The sequence below is a fragment of the Aristolochia californica genome, unplaced genomic scaffold (assembly GCF_029961685.1).
Source record: "Aristolochia californica isolate CCGP_79_NKW_82.1479 unplaced genomic scaffold, dmAriCali1.0.hap1 SCAF_1, whole genome shotgun sequence".
In the NCBI taxonomy this organism is placed as follows: domain Eukaryota; kingdom Viridiplantae; phylum Streptophyta; class Magnoliopsida; order Piperales; family Aristolochiaceae; genus Aristolochia; species Aristolochia californica.
In genome coordinates, this window is record NW_027181770.1 from 30,478,776 (window position 1) to 30,503,635 (window position 24,860).

General features: G+C 34.5%; 1 non-coding gene across 1 annotated transcript; it reads left to right on the forward strand.

Moving 5' to 3' along the window:
- Positions 1-291: 291 nt before the first annotated feature.
- LOC137965206 (small nucleolar RNA R71) lies at positions 292-398 on the forward strand. Its single transcript, XR_011116027.1, has one exon. It is a non-coding gene; the product is annotated as a small nucleolar RNA R71 (small nucleolar RNA).
- The last annotated feature ends 24,462 nt before the right edge of the window (positions 399-24,860 follow it).

Sequence of the window (24,860 nt, forward strand, 5' to 3'; positions counted from 1 at the left end):
CTCTTGGACACCATAAGGGCATCAATTTTTCTAGTCAACCCCTCAATCTTGGCCATGAGCATAGGTGTTTCACTAACCTCGTAGAGACCCCCTCTTTTGGTTTCGTGGGATCTCCTATCAACATTAAATGACGAACCCCATTGCTGAGATTGATCACTCAACGTTTCAAAGAAGTCCCACGCCTCACTAGCACTCTTACCCATCAAACTCCCACCACTCGTTGCATCTACCATGGATCTAACCTGGGGTGTAAGACCTTGATAAAAGTATTGCACTAAATGCCATTTCTCAAACCCATGATGCGGACACCTACGAATCAAATCCTTCCATTTCTCCCAAGCCTCATAAAAGTGTTCACCCTCCTGCTGCATAAAGTTGGAGATTTCTCTCCTGAGGGCTGTAGTTCTCTGAATGGGAAAGTACTTGGACAAAAATTTTGTGACTAACGTGTCCCATGAAGTAATGCTGCCCACCTCCAAGGAATTAAGCCAAGACTTGGCCTTATCCTTAAGTGAAAATGGAAAAAGTCTTAACCGGATAGAGTCATCTGAGAAATTCTGGAATTTAAAAGTTGCACAAATATCTAAGAATTCCTTGATGTGGTAATATGGGTCCTCCTTATCCAACCCATAGAATGTAGGGAGGAGTTGGATCACATCCGGTTTCAACTCATAACTGGCGGCAGTAGTGGGTGGCAATATAATGCAAGAAGGTGATGTGAAGTGGGATGGGATAGAATAATCCCTCAGGGCTCTACGGTCACCTGCTGCAGGTAACTGTAATGGTTCGCCCTGATTGGCCATGGTAGCTCCTAACTTGACTTCGGGTGTTTTCCTACAAATATGTTCTACCTCTTCAACAATGGGAGCTAATGGTCCACCTAGGGAGCGGCACCCGTGCATAAAAACACAAAAAGAAACAAAATGAACTATCAAATTAAGCTAACAAACTCGCTACTAAAAATATGAACTAACTAGAAGAAATAAAAATAATTTCATAAAAAATACCAAACTAAAATTATGAAAGCAAAAAAATAAAAATAAAAACAAAAATAAAATAAAATAAAATCTAACCTAAGACTATGGAGAACAAAGATATACGCTTAATACGTGCCTCCCCGGCAACGGCGCCAAAAACTTGATGTAGAATTTTAGTTACATCGACTTTTATACCTCGCAAGCGTACGAATCGTTCATGTAATCTAGCAGTAAGTGAGGGTCATATCCACAGGGAGGATTGAATTTCGTGTATTCTTCAGTCAACTAGCCCAACCACATATGAAGAATTAATCTGAACTAAACACTAATTATATCCTAAATTATCAAGCAATAATTTAATTAACTACTTGCACAACAGGAAACATCAACTTTGGATTTTACCGTGATTCGTGCCTCTCTCGAGCGCCACGTAACCACGAATCCGGATTCTCAATCCTTGCGTCTAGCCCCTCTCGGGCGCCTAGAGTTAAAGACAGAAATCGGATTAAAATACCAAAATCCAACCTCAAGTATAATCTTACCCTAATTAGCTAATTTAATCAAATATCAAGAAAACAAATCTTAAATAAACCTTAATTATCAAATCAGATTCAATTAACATTCAAAACCTAAGTTCAAACCATATGAAAAATTAAATTCAATAATGATGAATTACTCCCCTTCTTTCTCCTCTCGCTCGGGCAGCAACTCGTTCTCACGGGTGCTGCGATTTCCGGAAATTGGTGGCGTCGGGTAGCAATAGTGAGTGGCCGGAGGTAGAGACGACGCCGACGACGACGGTTAGAAGCCGACGGACGGAGGTAACGTCCGGCGAAGAGCAAAACAGAGCTGACGTTCTCTAACCGGCTCTCTCGAGTCTCGGTTGGAGTCGGAATGGCTCCGGGACTGGTCGGAATATGTAAACGACGCCGGAGGGTGGTCGGAAAGCGGAAGTGGCACCAGAGAAGCCCTCTCGGATCACTTCTCGCCCTGGCGAGCGACTGTCGAACTCACCTCGACGGAGACTCTCTTGAGCTCTCCTCGGGTTTGTTCTCAGTTGCTGGACGGCGGTGGACGACGGTGGCGTGGTGAAAGGTATTGGCCGGCGAACAGCGGTGGGGAACTCCTCTCGGATCCTCCCCTGTTTCCGGTCAAAGTCCTCTCTTTTGGTCTCTGTGTTTCTTCTCTTCACGCTCCCCCTTCTCTTTAAATATGATTTTCTTATTTTAAAACGATTTGCCCTAGAAATTACCTCCATTTCACTAAGGGCATTTTGGTAAATATCTTCTTCTCCACCCAAATTCTCCTGAAATTCCATAATTGAATCTATAAAAAGCATTTCAGGAAGAAATAAGACTAAAAAATAATGAAATATAATTCAGGAGAGAGAAATATGCAATATCGACAGTGATTAATGCCAAATTCAATAAATGCTCATTTCATTTGAAAACCGATAAGTAACCACCTATAACACAATTATAAAGGTTATTCTATTATAATTAACCTAGTTCTCATGTCAAAATATGGCATCTATCAGTGATCGGCATCTTTAACATGTTTAAAACATGCAAATTCATTTTTTAAGCATGTGTGGTGGAAATCTCTTTCTTATAAAATTTCAAGCAGTTAGGGTTGAACTAGTGGAATTTCCCAAACTTGGACAACAAAACTTTTGTGTTCATTTGTGGTGTGTAAATAAATTATCTTTACTTAAATTTGTTATTTTTTTATATTTTTTCCGTACTTGAACTCCAAAATTTTCATTTTGTTGAGATCTATTTGCCTTTTCGGTTTACGGGATGAAGGAAGAGCGAAAACTCAAAGTTTTGTTTTAAGAAAAAAGAGTAAATGTAGAATGGAAATTCACAATGCACAAACGTAGAGAGAGATAATTCAAAAAATTTTCTGTATTTTTTAGGGATTGTAAGCTCTGCTTAGTTTTTATATATCAGGTTTTGCAATCGTAGGGAATAAGGGGGAGGCAGGGATTTTTAACTGAGTCTTGACTCCCAATCCATATGTGATTTATTATGGTAATATAGCCCGTTACGCATGATAAATCACTTTAAAATCCTCCATGATCGTTGGGTCAGCTTTTTGTAGAAGGGCAAAATAATAACTTTTTTGACTCGGGTAAATATCCCACCGCTCGTTCACTTGAGAATTTAATGAGCATTTATTATTCTCTTCTAAAGCTATGGATCCATAGGTGATTTGCATCTTTAACATTTTTAAAACATGCAAAACCATTTTTTAAGCATGTGTGGAGGAAATCTCTTTCTTATAAAATTCCAAGCTATTAGGGTTGAACTTTTGGAATTTCCCAGACATGGACTAGAAAACTTTTGTGTTCATTTCTGGTGTGAAAATAAATTTTATTTACTTACGTCTGTTATTGTTTTAATTTTTTTCCATACCTGAACAATAAAATTTTCATTTTGTTGTAATGTATTTATCTTTTTGGTTTACGGGATGAAGGGAGAGCGAAAACACAAAGTTTTGATTTATGAAAAAAGTGAACATCTAAAATAAATATGCACAGTGCACAAATGTAGAGCGAGATAATTCCAAAGAGTTTCTGTAATTTTTATGGATTTTAAGCTCTTCTTAATTTTTATATATCAGGTTTTGCAATCGTTGGCAAAAAGGGGGAGGCAGGGATTTTTAACTGAGTCTTGACTCCCAAACCAAAAGTCATTTCTTTGGGTAATATAGCCCGTTATGCATGATAAATCACATTACAATCATCCATGATCGTTGGGTCAGCTTTTTGTAGATGGGCAAAATAATGGCTTGTTTGACTCGGGTAAATATCCACCGCACGTTCACTAGAGAATTTAATGAGCGTTTGTTATTCTCTTCAAAAGCTTTGGATCCATAGGTGATTTGCATCTTTAACATGTTTAAAACATGCATATCCATTTTTAAAGCATGTGTGGAGGAAATCTCTTTCCTATAAAATTCCAAGCTGTTGGGGTTCAACTAGTGGAATTTCCCAAACTTGGACAACAAAACTTTTGTGTTCATTTGTGGTGTGTGAATAAATTTTTGTTACTTACATTTGTTATTGTTTTAAACTTTTTCCGTACTTGAACTCCAAAATTTTCATTTTGTTGTGATCCATTTGCCTTTTTGGTTTACGGGATGAAGGGAGCGCGAAAACTCAAAAATTTGTTTTAAGAAAAAAAGTGTACATGTAGAATGGAAATGCACAATGCACAAAAGTAGAGAGAGATAATTCCAAAGAGTTTCTATAATTTTTTGGGAATGTAAGCTCTTCTTAGTTTTTATATATCAGGTTTTACAATCGTCGGGAAAAAGGGGGAGGCAGGGATTTTAAACTGAGTCTTGAATCCCAATCCATAAGTCATTTAGTATGGCAATATAGCCCGTTACGCATGATAAATCACTTTACAATCTTCCATGATCGTTGGGTATGCTTTTTGTAGATGGGCAAAATAATGGCTTGTTTGACTTGGGTAAATATCCCACCGCATGTTCACTTGAGAATTTAATGAGCGTTTGTTATTCTCTTCAAAAGCTATGGATCCACACGTGATTTGCATCTTTACCATGTTTAAAACATGCAAATTCATTTTTTAAGCATGTGTTGAGGAAATCTCTTTCTTATAAAATTCCAAGCTGTTAGGGTTGAACTAGTGGAATTTCCCAAACTTGGACAACAAAACTTTTGTGTTCATTTGTGGTGTGTATATAAATTATCTTTATTTACATTATGAAATTGTTTTAATTTTTTTTCCATAGATGAACTAGAAAATTTTCATTTTGTTGTAATGAATTTATCTTTTTGGTTTACGGCATGAAGGGAGAGCGAAAACACAAAGTTTTGATTTATGAAACAAGTATACATCTAAAGTAAAAATGCACAGTGCACAAATGTAGAGCGAGATAATTCCAAAAAGTTTCTGTAATTTTTAGGGATTGTAAGCTCTTCTTAGTTTTTATAAATCAGGTTTTGCAATCGTTGGGAAAAAGGGGGAGGCAGGGATTTTTAACTGAGTCTTGACTCCCAAACCAAAAGTCATTTCTTTTGGTAATATAGCCTGTTATGCATGATAAATCACATTACAATCATCCATGATCGTTGGGTCAGCGTTTTGTAGATGGGCAAAATAATGGCTTGTTTGACTCGGGTAAATATCCACCGCACGTTCACTTGAGAATTTAATGAGCGTTTGTTATTCTCTTCAAAAGCTTTGGATCCATAGGTGATTTGCATCTTTAACATGTTTAAAACATGCATATCCATTTTTAAAGCATGTGTGGAGGAAATCTCTTTCCTATAAAATTCCAAGTTGTTGGGGTTGAACTAGTGGAATTTCCCAAACTTGGACAACAAAACTTTTGTGTTCATTTGTGGTGTGTGAATAAATTTTCTTTACTTACATTTTTTATTGTTTTAAACTTTTTCCGTACTTGAACTCAAAAATTTTCATTTTGTTGTGATCGATTTGCCTTTTTGGTTTATGGGATTAAGGGAGAGCGAAAACTCAAAGTTTTGTTTTAAGAAAAAAAGTGTACATGTAGAATGGAAATGCACAATGCACAAATGTAGAGAGAGATAATTACGAAGAGTTTCTATAATTTTTGGGGAATGTAAGCTCGTCTAAGTTTTTATATATCAGGTTTGGCAATCGTCGGGAAAAAGGGGGAGGCAGGGATTTTTAACTGAGTCTTGAATCCCAATCCATATGTGATTTATTATGGTATTATATAGCCCGTTACGGATGATAAATTGCTTTACAATCATCCATGATCGTTGGGTCAGCTTTTTGTAGATGGGCAAAATAATGGCTTGTTTGACTCGGGTAAATATCCCACTGCACGTCCACTTGAGAATTTAATGAGCGTTTGTTATTTTCTTCAAAAACTATGGATCCATAGGTGATTTTGATCTTTAACATGTTTAAAACATGCAAATTCATTTTTTAAGCATGTGTGGAGGAAATCTCTTTCTTATAAAATTCCAAGGAGTTAGGGTTGAACTAGTGGAATTTCCCAAACTTGGACAACAAAACTTTTGTGTTCATTTGTGGTGGGTAAATAAATTATCTTTACTTACGTTTGTATTTTTTTAATGTTTTTTTCCATACATGAACTATAAAATTTTCATTTTGTTGTAAGGTATTTATCTTTTTGGTTTTCGGGATGAAGGGAGAGCGAAAACACAAAGTTTTGATTTATGAAAAAAGTGTACATCTAAAATAAAAATGCACAGTGCACAAATGAAGAGCGAGATAATTCCAAAGAGTTTCTGTAATTTTTAGGGATTGTAAACTCTTCTTAGTTTTTATATATCAGGTTTTGCAATCGTTGGGAAAAAGGGGGAGGCATGGATTTTTAACTGAGTCTTGACTCCCAAACCAAAAGTCATTTCTTTGGGTAATATAGCCCGTTATGCATGATAAATCACATTACAATAATCCATGACCGTTGGGTCACCTTTTTGTAGATAGGCAAAATAATGGCTTGTTTGACTCGGGTAAATATCCACCGCACGTTCACTTGAGAATTTAATGAGCGTTTGTTATTCTCTTCAAAAGCTTTGGATCCACAGGTGATTTGCATCTTTAACATGTTTAAAACATGCAAATCCATTTTTTATGCATGTGTGGAGGCAATCTCTTTCTTATAAAATTCCCAGCTGTTGGGGTTGAACTAGTGGAATTTCCCAAACTTGGACAACAAAACTTTTGTGTTCATTTGTGGTGTTTGAATAAATTTTCGTTTCATACATTTTTTATTGTTTTCAATTTTTTTCCATACATGAACTCTAAAATTTTCATTTTGTTGTGATCTATTTGCCTTTTTTGTTTACGGGATGAAGGGAGAGCGAAAACTCAAAGTTTTGATTGATGAAAAAAGTGTACATCTAAAATGAAAATGCATAGTGCCCAAATGTAGAGCGAGATAATTCCAAAGAGTTTCTGTAATTTTTAGGGATTGTAAGCTCTTCATAGTTTTTATATATAAGGTTTTGCAATCGTCGCGAAAAAGGGGGAGGCAGTGATTTTTAACTGAGTCTTGACTCCCAATCCATAAGTCATTTCTTAGGGTAATATAGCCCGTTATGCATGATAAATCACTTTACAATCATCCATGATCGGTGGGTCAGCTTTTTGTAGATGGGCAAAATAATGGCTGGTTTGACTCGGGTAAGTATCCACAGCACGTTCAGTTGAGAATTTAATGAGCGTTTGTTATTCTCTTCAAAAGCTTTGGATCCATAGGTGATTTGCATCTTTAACATGTTTAAAACAAGCATCTCCATTTTTAAAGCATGTGTGGAGGAAATCTCTTTCCTATAAAATTCCAAGTTGTTGGGGTTGAACTAGTGGAATTTCCCAAACTTGGACAACAAAATTTTTGTGTTCATTTGTGGTGTGTGAATAAATTTTCTTTACTTACATTTGTTATTGTTTTTAATTTTTTCCGTACTTGAACTCCAAAATTTTCATTTTGTTGTGATCTATTTGCCTTTTTGGTTTACGGGATGGAGGGAGAGCGAAAACCCAAAGTTTTGTTTTATGAAAAAAGAGTACATGTGGAATGGAAATGCACAATGCACAAAAGTAGAGAGAGATAATTCCAAAGAGTTTCGATAATTTTTAGGGATTGTAAGCTCTTCTTAGTTTTTATATATCAGGTTTTGCAATCGTCGGGAAAAAGGGGGAGGCAGGGATTTTTAACTGAGTCTTGACACCCAATCCATAAGTCATTTCTTAGGGTAATATAGCCCGTTACGCATGATAAATCACTTTACAATCATCCATGATCGTTGGGTCAGCTTTTTGTAGATGGGCAAAATAATGGCTTGTTTGACACGGGTAAATATCCTACGGCACTTTCAGTTGAGAATTTAAGGAGCGTTTTTATTCTCTTCAAAAGCTTTGGATCCATAGGTGATTTGCATCTTTAACATGTTTAAAACATGCATATCCATTTTTAAAGCATGTGTGGTGTTAATCACTTTCCTATAAAATTCCAAGTTGGTTGGGTTGAACTAGTGGAATTTCCCAAAATTGGACAACAAAACTTTTGTGTTCATTTGTGGTGTGTGAATAAATTTTTTTTACTTACATTTGTTATTGTTTTAATTTTTTTTCGTACTTGAACTCCAAAATTTTCATTTTGTTGTGATCTATTTGCCTTTTTGGTTTACGGGATGAAGGGAGAACGAAAACTCAAAGTTTTGTTTTAAGAAAAAAGAGTATCAGAATGGAAATGCATAATGGACAAAAGTAGAGAGAGATACTTCCAAAGAGTTTCTGTAATTTTTAGGGATTGTAAGCTCTTCTTAGTTTTTTTATATTAGGATTTGCAATCGTCAGGAAAAAGAGGGAGGCAGGGATTTTTAACTGAGTCGTGACTTTGTATCCATAAGTCATTTATTAGGGTAATATAGCCCGTAACGCATGATAAATCACTCTACAATCATCCATGATCGTTTGGTCAGCTTTTTGTAGATGGGAAAAATAATGGCTTGTTTGACTCGGGTAAATATCCCACCGCACGTTCACTTGACAATTTAATGAGCGTTTGTTATTCTCTTCAAAAGCTTTGGATCCATAGGTGATTTGCATCTTTAAAATGATTAAAACATGCAAATCCATTTTTTAAGCATGTGTGGAGGAAATCTCTTTCTTATAAAATTCCAAGCTATTAGGGTTGAACTAGTGGAATTTCCCAAACTTGGACAACAAAACTTTTGTGTTCATTTGTGGTGTGTGAATAAATTTTCTTCACTTACATTTGTTATGGTTTTTAATTTTTTTCCGTACAAGAACTCTAAAATTTTCATTTTGTTGTGATCTATTTGCCTTGTTGGTTTACGGGATGAAGGGAGAGCGAAAACTCAAAGTTTTGATTTATGAAAAATGTGTACATCTAAAATCAAAATGCACAGTGCACAATTGTAGAGCGAGATAATTCCAAAGAGTTTCTGTAATTTTTAGGGATTGTAAGCTCTTCTTAGTGTTTATATATCTGGTTTTGCAATCGTCGGGAAAAAGGGGGAGGCAGGGATTTTTAACTGAGTCTTGACTCCCAATCCATAAGTCATTTCCTAGGGTAATATAGCCCGTAATGCATGATAAATCACTTTACAATCATCCATGATCGATGGGTCAGTTTTTGTAGATGGGAAAAATAATGGCTGGTCTGACTCGGGTAAGTATCCACCGCACGTTCAGTTGAGAATTTAATGAGCATTTGTTATTCTCTTCAAAAGCTTTGGATCCATAGGTGATTGCATCTTTAACATGTTTAAAACATGCATGTCCATTTTTAAAGCATGTGTGGAGGAAATCCCTTTCCTATAAAATTCCAAGCTGTTGGGGTTGAACTAGTGGAATTTCCCAAACTTGGACAAAAAAACTTTTTTGTTCATTTGTGGTGTGTGAATAAATTTTCTTTACTTACATTTGTTATTGTTTTAAATTTTTTCCGTACTTGAACTCCAAAATTTTCATTTTGTTGTGATCTATTTGCCTTTTTGGTTTACGGGATGGAGGGAGAGTGAAAACTCAAAGTTTTGTTTTAAGAAAAAAGAGTACATGTAGAATGGAAATGCACAATGCACAAAACAAGAGAGAGATAATTCCAAAGAGATTCTATAATTTTTTGGGATTGTAAGCTCTTCTTAGTTTTTATATATCAGGTTATGCAATCGTCGAGAAAAAGGGGGAGGTAGGGATTTTTAACTGAGTCATGACTCCCAATCCATAAGTCATTTATTAGGGTAATATCGCCCGTTACGCATGATAAATCACTTTACAATCATCCTTGATCGTTGGGTCAGCTTTTTGTAGATGGGCAAAATATTGGCTTGTTTGACTCGGGTAAATATCCCACCGCACGTTCACTTGACAATTTAATGAGCATTTGTTATTCTCTTCAAAAGCTTTGGATCCATAGGTTATTTGCATTTTTAACTTGTTTAAAACATGCAAATCCATTTTTTAAGCATGTGTGGAGGAAATCTCTTTCTTATAAAATTTAAAGTTGTTAGGGTTGAACTAGTGGAATTTTCAAAACATGGACAACAAAAATTTTGTGTTCATTTGTGGTGTGTGAATAAATTTTCTTTACTTACATTTGTTATTGTTTTAAATTTTTTTCCGTACATGAACTCTAAAATTTTTATTTTGTTGTGATCTATTTGCCTTTTTGGTTGATGGGATGAAGGGAGAGTGAAAACTCAAAGTTTTGATTTATGAAAAAAGTGTACATCTAAAATGAAAATGCACAGTGCACAAATGTAGAGCGAGATAATTCCAAAGAGTTTCTATAATTTTTAGGGATTGTAAGCTCTTCTTTGTTTTTATATATCAGGTTTTGCAATCGTCGGGAAAAAGGGGGTGGCAAGGATTTTTAACTGAGTCTTGACTCCCAATCCATAAGTCATTTCTTAGGGTAATATAGCCCGTTACGCATGATAAAACACATTACAATCATCCATGATCGTTGGGTCAGCTCTTTGTAGATGGGCAAAATAATGGCTGGTTTGACACGGGTATGTATCCACCGCACGTTCTGTTGAGAATTGCATGAGAGTTTGTTATTCTCTTCAAAAGCTTTGGATCGATAGGTGATTTGCATCTTTAACATGTTTAAAACATGCATGTCCATTTTTAAAGCATGTGTGGAGGAAATCTCTTTCCTATAAAATTCCAAGCTGTTGGAGTTGAACTAGTGGAATTTCCCAAACTTGGACAACAAAACTTTTGTGTTCATTTGTGGTGTGTGAATAAATTTTCTTTACTTACGTTTGTTATTGTTTTAAATTTTTTTCGTCCTTGAACTCCAAAATTTTCATTTTGTTGTGATCTATTTGCCTTTTTGGTTTACAGGATGAAGGAAGAGCGAAAACTCAAAGTTTTGTTTTAAGAAAAAAGAGTACATGTAGAATGGAACTGCACAATGCACAAAAGTAGAGAGAGATAATTCCAAAGAGTTTCTATTAGGGATTGTAAGCTCTTCTTAGATTTCATATATCAAGTTTTGCAATCGTCGGGAAAAAGGGGGAGGCAGGGATTTTTAACTGAGTCGTGACTCTCAATCCATAAGTCATTTATTAGGGTAATATGGCTCGTTACGCATGATAAATCACTTTACAATCATCCATGATCGTTGGGTCATCTTTTTGTTGATGGGAAAAGAAATGGCTTGTTTGACTCGGGTAAATATCCCACCGCACGTTCACTTGAGAATTGATTGAGCGTTTGTTATTCTCTTCAAAAGTTTTGGATCCATAGGTGATTTGCATCTTTAACTTGTTTAAAACATGAAAATCCATTTTTTAAGCATGTGTGGAGGAAATCTCTTTCTTATAAAATTCCAAGTTGTTAGGGTTGAACTAGTGGAATTTTCAAAACTTGGACAACAAAACTTTTGTGTTCATTTGTGGTGTGTGAATCAATTTTCTTTACTTACATTTGTTATTATTTTAAATTTTTTTCCGTACATGAACTCTAAAATTTTTATTTTGTTGTGATCTATTTGCCTTTTTGGTTTATGGGATGAAGGGAGAGTGAAAACTCAAAGTTTTGATTTATGAAAAAAGTGTACATCTAAAATGAAAATGCACAGTGCACAAATGTAGAGCGAGATAATTCCAAAGAGTTTCTATAGGGATTGTAAGCTCTTCTTAGTTTTTATATATCAGGTTTTGCAATCGTCGGGAAAAAGGGGGTGGCAAGGATTTTTAACTGAGTCTTGACTCCCAATCCATAAGGCATTTCTTAGGGTAATATAGCCCGTTACGCATGATAAAACACATTACAATCATCCATGATCGTTGGGTCAGCTCTTTGTAGATGGGCAAAATAATGGCTGGTTTGACACGGGTATGTATCCACCGCACATTCTGTTGAGAACTGCATGATAGTTTGTTATTCTCTTCAAAAGCTTTGGATCGATAGGTGATTTGCATCTTTAACATGTTTAAAACATGCATGTCCATTTTTAAAGCATGTGTGGAGGAAATCTCTTTCCTATAAAATTCCAAGCTGTTGGAGTTGAACTAGTGGAATTTCCCAAACTTGGACAACAAAACTTTTCTGTTCTTTTGTGGTGTGTGAATAAATTTTCTTTACTTACATTTGTTATTGTTTTAAATTTTTTTCGTCCTTGAACTCCAAAATTTTCATTTTGTTGTGATCTATTTGCCTTTTTGGTTTACGGGATGAAGGGAGAGCGAAAACTCAAAGTTTTGTTTTAAGAAAAAAGAGTACATGTAGAATGGAACTGCACAATGCACAAAAGTAGAGAGAGATAATTCCAAAGAGTTTCTATTAGGGATTGTAAGCTCTTCTTAGATTTCATATATCAGGTTTTGCAATCGTCGGGAAAAAGGGGGAGGCAGGGATTTTTAACAGAGTCGTGACTCTCAATCCATAAGTCATTTATTAGGGTAATATGGCCCGTTACGCATGATAAATCTTTTTACAATCATCCATGATCGTTGGGTCAGCTTTTTGTTGATGGGAAAAATAATGGCTTGTTTGACTCGGGTAAATATCCCACCGCACGTTCACTTGAGAATTGATTGAGCGTTTGTAATTCTCTTCAAAAGTTTTGGATCCATAGGTGATTTGCATCTTTAACTTGTTTAAAACATGAAAATCCATTTTTTAAGCATGTGTGGAGGAAATCTCTTTCTTATAAAATTCCAAGTTGTTAGGGTTGAACTAGTGGAATTTTCAAAACTTGGACAACAAAACTTTTGTGTTCATTTGTGGTGTGTGAATCAATTTTCTTTACTTACATTTGTTATTTTTTTAAATTTTTTCCGTACATGAACTCTAAAATTTTCATTTTGTTGTGATCTTTTTGCCTTTTTGGTTGACGGGATGAAGGGAGAGAGAAAACTCAAAGTTTTGATTTAAGAAAAAAGTGTACATCTAAAATGAAAATGCACAGTGCACAAATGTAGAGCGAGATAATTCCAAGGAGTTTCTGTAATTTTCAGGGATTGTAAGCTCTTCGTAGTTTTTATATATCAGGTTTTGCAATCGTCGGGAAAAAGGGTTAGGCAGGGATTTTTAACTGAGTCTTGACTCCCAATCCATAAGTCATTTCTTAGGGTAATATAGCCCGTTACGCATGATAAATCACATTACAATCATCCATGATCATTGGGTCAGCTTTTTGTAGATGGGCAAAATAATGGCTGGTTTGACTCGGGTAAGTACCCACCGCACGTTCAGTTGAGAATTTAATGAGCGTTTGTTATTCTCTTCAAAAGCTTTGGATCCATAGGTGATTTTCATCTTTAGCATGTTTAAAACATGCATATCCATTTTTAAAGCATGTGTGGAGGAAATCTCTTTCCTATAAAATTCCAAACTGTTGGGGTTGAACTAGTGGAATTTCCCAATCTTGGACAACAAAACTTTTGTGTTCATTTATGGTGTGTGAAAAAATTTTCTTTACTTACATTTGTTATTGTTTTAATTTTTTCCGTACTTGAACTCCAAAATTTTCAATTTGTTGTCATCTATTTGCCTTTTTGGTTTATGGGATGAAGGGAGAGCGAAAACTCAAAGTTTTGTTTTAGGAAAAAAGAGTACATGTAGAATGGAAATGCACAATGCACAAATGTAGAGAGAGATAATTCCAAAGAGTTTCTGTAATTGTTAGGGATTGTAAGCTCTTCTTAGTTTTTATATATCAGGTTTTGCAATCATCGGGAAAAAGGGGGAGGCAGGGATTTTTAACTGAGTCTTGACTCCCAATCCATATGTGATTTATTATGGTAATTTAGCCGGTTACGCTTGATAAATCACTTTACAATCATCCATGATCATTGGGTCAGCTTTTTGTAGATGGGCAAAATAATGGCTTGTTTGACTCGGGTAAATATCCCACCGCACATTCAGTTGAGAATTTAATGAGCGTTTGTTATTCTCTTCAACAGCTATGGATCCATAGGTGATTTGCATCTTTAACATGTTTAAAACATGCAAATCCATTTTTTAAGCATGTGTGGAGGAATTCTCTTTCTTATAAAATTGCAAGCTGTTAGCGTTGAACTAGTGGAATTTCCCAAAGTTGGACAACAAAACTTTTTTGTTCATTTGTGGTGTGTGAATAAATTTTATTTACTTACATTTGTTATTGTTTCAAATTTTTTTCCGTACATGAACTCTAAAATTTTCATTTTCAAGTGATCTATTTGCCTTTTTGGTTTACGGGATGAAGGGAGAGCGAAAACTCAAAGTTTTGATTTATAACAAAAGTGTATATCTAAAATGAAAATGCACAGTGCACAAATGTAGAGCGAGATAATTCCAAAGAGTTGATGTAATTTTTAGGGATTGTAGGCTCTTCTTAGTTTTTATATATCAGGTTTTGCAATCATCGGGAAAAAGGGGGAGGCAAGGATTTTTAACTGACTCTTGACTCCCAATCCATAAGTCATTTATTAGGGTAATATTTCCTGTTACGCATGATAAATCACTTTACAATCATCCATGATCGTTGGGTCTGCTTTTTGTAGATGGGTAAAATAATGGCTTGTTTGACTCGGGAAAATATCCCACTGCACGTTCAGTTGAGAATTTAATGAGCGTTTGTTATTCTCTTCAAAAGCTTTGGATCCATAGGTGATTTGCATCTTTAACTTGTTTAAAACATGCAAATCCATTTTTTATGCAAGAGTGGAGGAAATCTCTTTCTTATAAAATTCCAAGCAGTTAGGGTTGAACTAGTCGAATTTCCCAAACTTGGACAAAAAAACTCTTGTGTTCATTTGTGGTGTGTGAATAAATTTTTTTTACTTACATTTGTTATTGTTTTAAATTATTTTCTGTACATGAACTCTACAATTTTCGTTTTGTTGTGATCTATTTGCCTTTTTGGTTTATGGGATACAGGGAGAGCGAAAACTCAAAGTTTTTATTTATGATAAAAGTATACATCTAAAATGAAAATGCACAGCGCACAAATGTAGAGCGAGATAATTCCAAAGAGTTTCTGTAATTTTTAGGGATTGTAAGCTCTTCTTAGTTTATATATATCAGGTTTTGCAATGGTCGGGAAAATGGGGGAGGAAGGGATTTTTAACTGAGTCTTGACTCCCAATCCATAAGTCATTTCTTAGGGTAATATAGCCCGTTACCCATGATAAATCACATTACAATCATAGATGATCGTTGGGTCTGCTTTTTGTAGATGGGCAAAATAATGGCTTGTTTGACTCGGGTAAATATCCACCGCACGTTTATTTGAGAATTTGATGAGGGTTTGTTATTCTCTTCAAAAGCTTTGGATCCATACGTGATTTGCATCTTTAACATGTTTAAAGCATGCATATCCATTTTTAAAGCTTGTGTGGAGGAAATCTCTTTCGTATAAAAGTCCAAGCTGTTGGGGTTGAACTAGTGGAATTTCCAAAATTTGGACAACAAAACTTTTGTGTTCATTTGTGGTGTGTGACTAAATTTTCTTTACTTACATTAGTTATTGTTTTAATTTTTTTCCGTACTTGAACTCCAAAATTTTCATTTTAATGTGATCTATTTGCCTTTTTGGTTTACGGGGTGAAGGGAGAGCGAAAACTCAAACTTTTGTTTTAGGAAAAAAGAGTACATGTAGAATGGAAATGCACAATGTACAAATGTAAAAAGAGATAATTCCAAAGAGTTTCTGTAATTTTTAGGGATTGTAAGCTCTTCTTAGCTGTTATATATCTGGTTTTGCAATCGTCGGGAAAAAGAGGGAGGTAGGGATTTTTAACTAAGTCTTAACTCCCAATCCTTATGTGATTTATTATGGTAATATAGCCCGTTACGCATGATAAATCACTTTACAATCATCCATGATCGTTGGGTCAGCTTTTTCTAGATGGGCAAAGTAATGGCTTGTTTGACTCGGGTAAATATCCCACCGCACGTTCACTTGAGAATTTAATGAGCGTTTGTTATTCTCTTCAAAAGCTATGGATCCATCGGTGATTTGCATCTTTAACATGTTTAAAACATGCAAATCCATTTTTTAAGCATGTGTGGAGGAAATCTCTTTCATATAAAATTCTAAGCTATTAGGGTTGAACTAGTGGAATTTCCCAAACTTGGACAACAAATTTTTTTTGTTCATTTGTGGTGTGTGAATAAATTTTCTTTACTTACATTTGTTATTGTTTCAAATTTTTTTCCGTACATGAACTCTAAAATTTTCATTTTCTAGTGATCTATTTGCCATTTTGGTTGACGGGATGAAGGGAGATCGAAAACTCAAAGTTTTGATTTAGAAAAAAAGTGTAAATCTAAAATGAAAATGTACAGTGCACAAATGTAGAGGGAGATAATTCCAAAGAGTTTCTGTAATTTTTAAGGATTGTAAGCTCTTCTTAGTTTTTATATATCAGGTTTTGCTATCGTAGGGAAAAAGGGGGAGGCAGGGATTTTTAAATGAGTTTGACTCCCAATCCATAAGTCATTTATTAGGGTAATATAGCCCGTGACGCATGATAAATCACTTTACAAGCATCCATGATCGTTGGGTCACCTTTTTGTACACGGGCAAAATAATGGCTTGTTTGACTCGGGTAAATATTCCAACGCACGTTCAGTTGAGAATTTAATGAGCGTTTTTTATTCTCTTCAAAAGCTTTGGATTCATAGGTGGTTTGCATCTTTAACTTGTTTAAAACATGCAAATCCTTTTTTTAAGCCTGTGTGGAGGAAATCTCTTTCTTATAAAATTCCAAGCTGTTAGGGTTGAACTAGTGGAATTTCCCAAACTTGGACTACAAAACTTTTGTGTTCATTTTTGGTGTGTGAATAAAGTTTCTTTACTAAAATTTGTTATTTTTTAAAATTTTTTTCCGTACTTGAACTCTGAAATATTCATTTTGTTGTGTTCTATTTGCCTTTTTGGTTCACAGGATGAAGGGAGACCGAAAACTCAAAATTTTGATTTATGAAAAAAGTGTACATCTAAAATGAAAATGCACAGTCCACAAATGTCGAGCGACATAATTCCAAAGAGTTTCTGTAATTTTTAGGGATTGTAAGCTCTTCTTAGTTTTTATATATCAGGTTTTGCAATCGTCGGGAAAAAGGGGGAGGCAGGGATTTTTAACTGAGTCTTGACTTCCAATCCCTAGGTGATTTATTATGGTAATATAGCCCGTTACGTATGATAAATCTCTTTACAATCATCGATGATCGTTGGGTCAGCGTTTTGTAAATGGGCAAAATAATGGCTTGTTAGACTCGGGTAAATATCCCACCGTACGTTCACTTGAGAATTTAATGAGCGTTTGTTATTCTTTTCGGAAGCTATGGATTCATAGGTGATTTGCAACTTTAACATGTTTAAAACATGCAAATCCGTTTTTTAAGCATGTGAGGAGGAAATCTCTTTCTTTTAAAATTCCAAGTTGTTAGGGTTAAACTAGTGGAATTTCCCAAACTTGGACAACAAAACATTTGTGTTCATTTATTGTGTGTGAATAAATTTTCTTTATTTACATTTTGTTATTGTTTTAAATTTTTTCCGAACTTGAACTCCAAAATTTTCATTTTGTTGTGATCTATTTACCTTTTTGGTTTACGGGATGAAGGGAGAGCGAAAACTCAAAGTTTTGTTTTAAGAAAAAAGAGTACATGTAGATTGGAAATGCACAATGCACAAACGTAGAGATAGATAATTCCAAAGAGTTTCTGTAATTTTTAGGGATTGTAAGCTCTTCTTAGTTTTTATATATCAGGTTTTGCAATCTTCGGGAAAAAGGGGGTGCAGGGATTTTTAACTGAGTCTTGACTCCCAATCCATAAGTCATTTATTAGGGTAATATAGCCCGTTACGCATGATAAATCACTTTATAATCATCGATGATCGTTGGGTCAGCTTTTTGTAGATGGGCAAAATAATGGCTTGTTTGACTCGGGTAAATATCCCACCGCACGTTCACTTGAAAATTTTATAAACGTTTGTTATTCTCTTCAAAAGATTTTGATCCTTAGGTGATTTGCATCTTTAACATGTTAAAAACATGCAAATCCATTTTTTAAGCATGTGGGAGGAAATCTCTTACTTATAAAATTTCGAGCTGTTAGGGTTGAACTAGTGGAATTTCCCAAACTTGGACAACAAAACTTTTGTGTTCATTTGTGGTGTGTGAATAAATTTTCTTTACTGACATTTGTTATTGTTTTAATTTTTTTCCGTACATGAACTATAAAATTTTCATTTTGTTGTGATCTATTTGCCTTTTTGGTTTACGGGATGAAGGGAGAGCGAAAACTCAAAGTTTTTATTTATGAAAAAAGTGTATATCTAAAATCAAAATGAACAGTGCACTAATGTAGAGCGATATAATTCCAAAGAGTTTCTGTAATTTTTAGGGATTGTAAGCTCTTCTTAGTTTTTATATATCAGGTTTTGCAATCGTCGGGAAAATGGGGGAGGCAGGGATTTTTAACTTAGTCTTGACTCCCAAATCATAAGTCATTTCTTAGGATAATATAGCCCGTTACACATGATAAATCATATTACAATCATCCATGATCGTTGGGTCAGCTTTTTGTAGATGGGCAAAATAATGGCTTGTTTGACTCGGGTAAATATCCACCGCATGTTCAGTTGAGAATTTAATGAGCGTTTGTTATTCTCTTCAAAAGCTTTGGATCCATAGGTGATTTGCATCTTTAACATGTTTAAAACATGGATATCCATTTTTAAAGCATGTGTGGTGGAAATCTCTTTCCAATAAAATTCCAAGCTGTTGGGGTTGAACTAGTTGAATTTCCCAAGCTTGGACAACAAAACTTTTGTTTTCATTTTTGGTGTGTGAATAAATTTTCTTTACTTACATTTGTTTTTGTTTTAAATTTTTTCCTTACTTGAACTCCAAAATTTTCATTTTGTTGTGATCTATTTGCCTTTTTGGTTTACGGGATGAAAGGAGAGAGAAAACTCAAAGTTTTTTTTTAAGAAAAAAGGTCACATGTAGAATGGAAATGCACAATGCACAAATGAAGAGTGAGATAATTCCAAAGAGTTTCTGTAATTTTTAGGGATTGTAAGCTCTTCTTAGTTTTTATAAATCAGGTTTCGCAATCGTCGGGAAAAAGGGGGAGGCAGGGATTTTAAATGAGTCCTGACTCCCAATCCATAACTAATTTCTTAGGGTAATATAGCCCGTTACGCATTATATATCACATTACAATCATTGATGATCGTTGGGTCAGCTTTTTGTAGATGGGCAAAATAATGGGTTGTTTGACTCGGGAATTTAATGAGCGTTTGCTATTCTCTTCAAAAGCTATGGATCCATAGGTGATTTGCATCTTAAACATGTTTTAAACATGCAAATCCATTTTTTAAGCATGTGTGAAGGAAATCTCTTTATTACTAAAATCCAAGCTGTTAGGGTTGAACTAGTGGAATTTCCCAAACTTGGACAACAAAACTTTTGTGTTCATTTGTGGTGTGTGAATAAATTTTCTTTACTAACATTTGTAATTTTTTTGAATTTTTTTCCGTACTTGAACTCTAAAATTTTCCTTTTGTTGTGATCTATTTGCCATTTTGGTTTACTGGATGAAGGGAGAGCGAAAACTCAAAATTTTGATTTATGAAAAAAGTGTACATCTAAAATGAAAATGCACAGTGCACAAATGTAGAGCGAGATAATTCCAAAGAGTTTCTGTAATTTTTAGGGATTGAAAGCTTTTCTTAATTTTTATATATCAGGTTTTGCAATCGTAGGGAAAAAGGGGGAGGTAGGGATTTTTAACTGAGTCTTAACTCCCAATCCCTATGTTATTTATTACGGTAATATAGCCCGTTATGCATGATAAATCACTTTACAAACATCCATGATTGTTGGGTCAGCGTTTTGTAGATGGGCAAAATAATTGCTTGTTTGACTCGGGTAAATATCCCACCGCACGTTCACTTGAGAATTTAATGAGCGTTTTTTATTCTCTTCAAAAGCTATGGATCCATAGGTGATTTGCATCTTTAACATGTTTAAAACATACAAATCCATTTTTTAAGCATATGTGGAGGAAATCTCTTTCTTATAAAATTCCAAGCTTTTAGGGTTGAACTAGTGGAATTTCCCAAACTTGGACAACAAAAATTTTGTGTTCATTTGTGGTGTGTGAATAAATTTTCTTTACTTACATTTTGTTATTGTTTTAAATTTTTTCCGTACTTGAACTCCAAAATTTTCATTTTGTTGTGATCTATTTGCCTTTTTGGTTTACGGGATGAAGGGAGAGCGAAAACTCAAAGTTTTGTTTTTAGAAAAAAGAGTACATGTAGATTGGAAATGCACAATGCACAAACGTAGAGAGAGATAATTCCAAAGAGTTTCTGTAATTTTTAGGGATTGCAAGCTCTTCTTAGTTTTTATATCTCAGGTTTTGCAATTGTCGGGAAATTGGGGGGGCAGGGATTTTTAACTCAGTCTTGACTCCCAATCCATAAGTCATTTATTAGGGTAATATAATCCGTTACGCATGATAAATCACTTTACAATCATCCATGATCGTTGGGTCAGCTTTTTGTGGATGGGCAAAATAATGGCTTGTTTGACTCGGGTAATTATCCCACTGCACGTTCACTTGAGAATTTAATGAGTGTTTGCTATTCCCTTCAAAAGCTATGGATGCATGGGTGATTTGCATCTTAAACATGTTTAAATCATGCAAATCCATTTTTTAAGCATGTGTGAAGGAAATATCTTTCTTATAAAATTCCAAGCTGTTAGGGTTGAACTAGTGGAATTTCCTAAACTTGGACAACAAAAATTTTGTGTTCATTTGTGGCGTGTGAATAAATTTTCTTTACTTACATTTGTTATTGTTTTAATTTTTTTTCCATACATGAACTCTAAAATTTTCATTTTGTTGTAATTTATTTGCCTTTTCGATTTACGGGATGAAGGGAGAGGGAAAACTCAAAGTTTTTATTTATGAAAAAAGTGTACATCAAAAATAAAAATGCACAGTGCACAAATGTAGAGCGAGATAATTCCAAAGAGTTTCTGTAATTTTTAGGGATTGTAAGCTCTTTTTAGTTTTTATATATCAGGTTTTGCAGTCGTCGATAAAAAGCGGGAGGCAGGGATTTTTAACTGAGTCTTGACTCCCAATCCATAAGTTATTTATTAGGGTAATATAGCCCGTTACGCATGATAAATCACTTTACAATCGTCCATGATCGTTGGGTCAGCTTTTTGTAGATGGGCAAAATAATGGCTTGTTTGACTCAGGTAAATATCCCATCGCACGTTCACTTTAGAATTTAATGAGCGTTTGTTATTCTCTTCAAAAGCTATGGATCCATAGGTGATTTGCATCTTTGACTTGTTTCAAACATGCAAATCCATTTTTTAAGCATGTGTGGAGGAAATCTCTTTCTTATAAAATTCCAAGCTGTTGGGGTTGTACTAGTGGAATTTCCCAAACATGGACAACAAAACTTTTGTGTTCATTTGTGGTGTGTGAATAAATTTTCTTTACTTACATTTATTATTGTTTAAAATTTTTTTCCGTACATGAACTCTAAAATGTTCATTTTGTTGTGATCTCTTTGGCTTTTTGGTTTACGGGATGAAGGGAGAGCGAAAACTCAAAGTTTTTATTTATGAAAAAAGTGTACATCTTAAATGAAAATGCACAGTGCACAAATGTAGAGCGAGATAATTTCAAAGAGTTTCTTTAATTTTTAGGGATTGTAAGCTCTTCTTTGTTTTTATATATCAGGTTTTGCAATCGTCGGGAAAAAGGGGTAGGCAGGGATTTTTAACTGAGTCTTGACTCCCAATCCATAAGTCATTTATTAGGGTAATATTGCCCGTTACGCATGATAAATCACTTTATAATCATCCATGATCGTTGGATCAGCTTTTTGTAGTTGGGAAAAATAATGGCTTTTTTGACTCGGGTAAATATCCCACCACACATTCACTTGAGAATTTAATGAGCGTTTGTTATTCTCTTCAAAAGCTTTGGATCCATAGGTGATTTGCATCTTTAACATGTTTGAAACATGCAAATCCATTTTTCAAGCATGTGAGGTGGAAATCTCTTTCCTATAAAATTTCAAGCTGTTAGGGTTCAACTAGTGGAATTTCCCAAACTTGGACAACAAAACTTTTGTGTTCATTTGTGGTGTGTGAATAAATTTTCTTTACTTACATTTGTTATTGTTTTAAATTTTTTCCGTACATGAACTCTAAAATTTTCATTTTGTTGTGATCTATTTGCCTTTTTGGTTTACGGGATGAAGGGAGAGCGAAAAGTAAAAGTTTTGTTATAAGAAAAAAGAGTAGATGTAGAATGGAAATGCACAATGCACAAATTTAGAGAGAGATAATTCCAAAGAGTTTTTGTAATTTTTAGGGATTGTAAGCTCTTTTTAGTTTTTATATATCAGGTTTTGCAATCGTCGGGTAAATGGGGGAGGCAGGGATTTTTAACTGTGTGTTGACTCCCAATCCATATGTCATTTCTTAGGGTAATATAGCCTGTTATGCATGATAAATCACTTTACAATCATCCATGACCATTGGGTCAGCTTTTTGTAGATGGGAAAAATAAAGGCTTGTTTCACTCGGGTAAATATCCCACCGCACCTTCACTTGAGAATTTAATAAGCGTTTGTTATTCTCTTCAAAAGCTTTGGATCCATTGGTGATTTGCATCTTTAACATGTTTAAAACATGCATATCCATTTTAAAAGCATGTGTGGAGAAAATCTCTTTCCTATAAAATTCCTAGCAATTGGGGTTGAACTAGTGGAATTTCCCAAACTTCGACAACAAAACTTTTGTGTTCATTTGTGGTGTGTGAATAAATTTTCTTTACTTACATTTGTTATTGTTTAAAATTTTTTCCGTACTTGAACTCCAAAATTTTCATTTTGTTGTGATCTATTTGCATTTTTGGTTTACGGGATGAAGGGAGAGCGAAAACTCAATGTTTTGTTTTAAGAATAAAGTGCACATGTACAATGGAAATGCACAATGTAAAAATGTAGAGAGAGATAATTCAAAAGACTTTCTGTAATTTTTAGGTATTGTAAGCTCTTCTTAGTTTTTATATATCAGGTTTTGCAATCGTCGGGAAAAAGGGGAGGCAGGGATTTTAAACTGAGTCTTGACTCCCCATCCAAATGTGATTTATTATGGTAATATAGCCCGTTATGCATGATAAATTACTTTACAATCATCCATGATCATTGGGTCAACTTTTTGTAGATGGGCAAAATAATGGCTTGTTTGACTCGGGTAAATGTCCCACTGCACGTTCACTTGAGAATTTAATGAGAGTTTTCTATTCTCTTCAAAAGCTATGGATCCATAGGTGATTTGCATCTTAAACATGTTTAAAACATGCAAATCTATTTTTTATGCATGTGTGAAGGAAATCTCTTTCTTATAAAATTCCAAGCTGTTAGGGTTGAACTATTGGAATTTCCCAAACTTGGACAGCAAAAATTTTGTGTTCATTTGTGGTGTGTGAATAAATTTTCTTTTCTTACATTTGATATTGTTTTAATTTTTTTTCCATACATGAACTCTAAAATTTTCATTTTTTTGTAATTTATTTGCCTTTTCGTTTTACGGGATGAAGGGAGAGCGAAAACTCCAAGTTTTGACTTATGAAAAAAGTGTACATCAAAAATAAAAATGCACAGTGCACAAATGCAGAGTGAGATAATTCAAAATATTTTTTGTAATTTTTAGGGATTGTAAGCTCTTCTTACTTTTTATATATCAGGTTTTGCGATCGTCGGGAAAAAGGGGGAGGCAGGGATTTTTAACTGAGTCTTTACTCCCAATCCATAAATCATTTCTTAGGGTAATATAGCCCGTTATGCATGACAAACCACTTTACAATCATCCATGATTGTTGGGTCAGCTTTTTCTAGATGGGCAAAATAATGACTTGTTCGACACGGGTAAATATCCCACCGGATGTTCACTTGAGAATTTAATGAGCGTTTGTTATTCTCTTCAAAAGCATTGGATCCATAGGTGATTTGCATCTTTAACATGTTTAAAACATGCAAATCTATTTTTTAAGAATGTGTGGAGGAAATCACTTTCTTTTAAAATTCCAAGTTGTTAGGGTTGAACTAGTGGAATTTCCCGTAAAAATTGATCAGGTTTTGCAGTCGTCGGTAAAAAGCGGGAGGAAGGGATTTTTAACTGAGTCTTGACTCCCAATCCATAAATCATTTATTAGGGTAATATTGCCCGTTATGCATGATAAATCACTTTATAATCATCCATGATCGTTGTAGTTGGGCAAAATAATGGTTTTTTTTACTAGGGTAAATATCCCAGCGCATATTCACTTGAGAATTTAATGAGCGTTTGTTATTCTCTTCAAAAGCTTTGGATCCATAGGTGATTTGTATCTTTAACATGTTTGAAACATGCAAATCCATTTTTTAAGCATGTGTGGTGGAAATCTCTTTCCTATAAAATTCCAAGCTGTTGGGGTTCAACTAGTGGAATTTCCCAAACATGGACAACAAAACATTTGTGTTCATTTATTGTGTGTGAATAAATTTTATTTACTTACATTTGTTATTGTTTTAAATTTTTTCCGAACTCGAACTCCAAAATTTTCATTTTGTTGTGATCTATTTGCCTTTTTGGTTTACGGGATGAAGGGAGAGCGAAAACTCAAAGTTTTGTTTTAAGAAAAAAGAGTACATGTAGATTGGAAATGCACAATGCACAAACGTAGAGATAGATAATTCCAAAGAGTTTCTGTAATTTTTAGGGATTGTAAGCTCTTCTTAGTTTTTATATATCAGGTTTTGCAATCTTCGGGAAAAAGGGGGGGCAGGGATTTTTAACTGAGTCTTGACTCCCAATCCATAAGT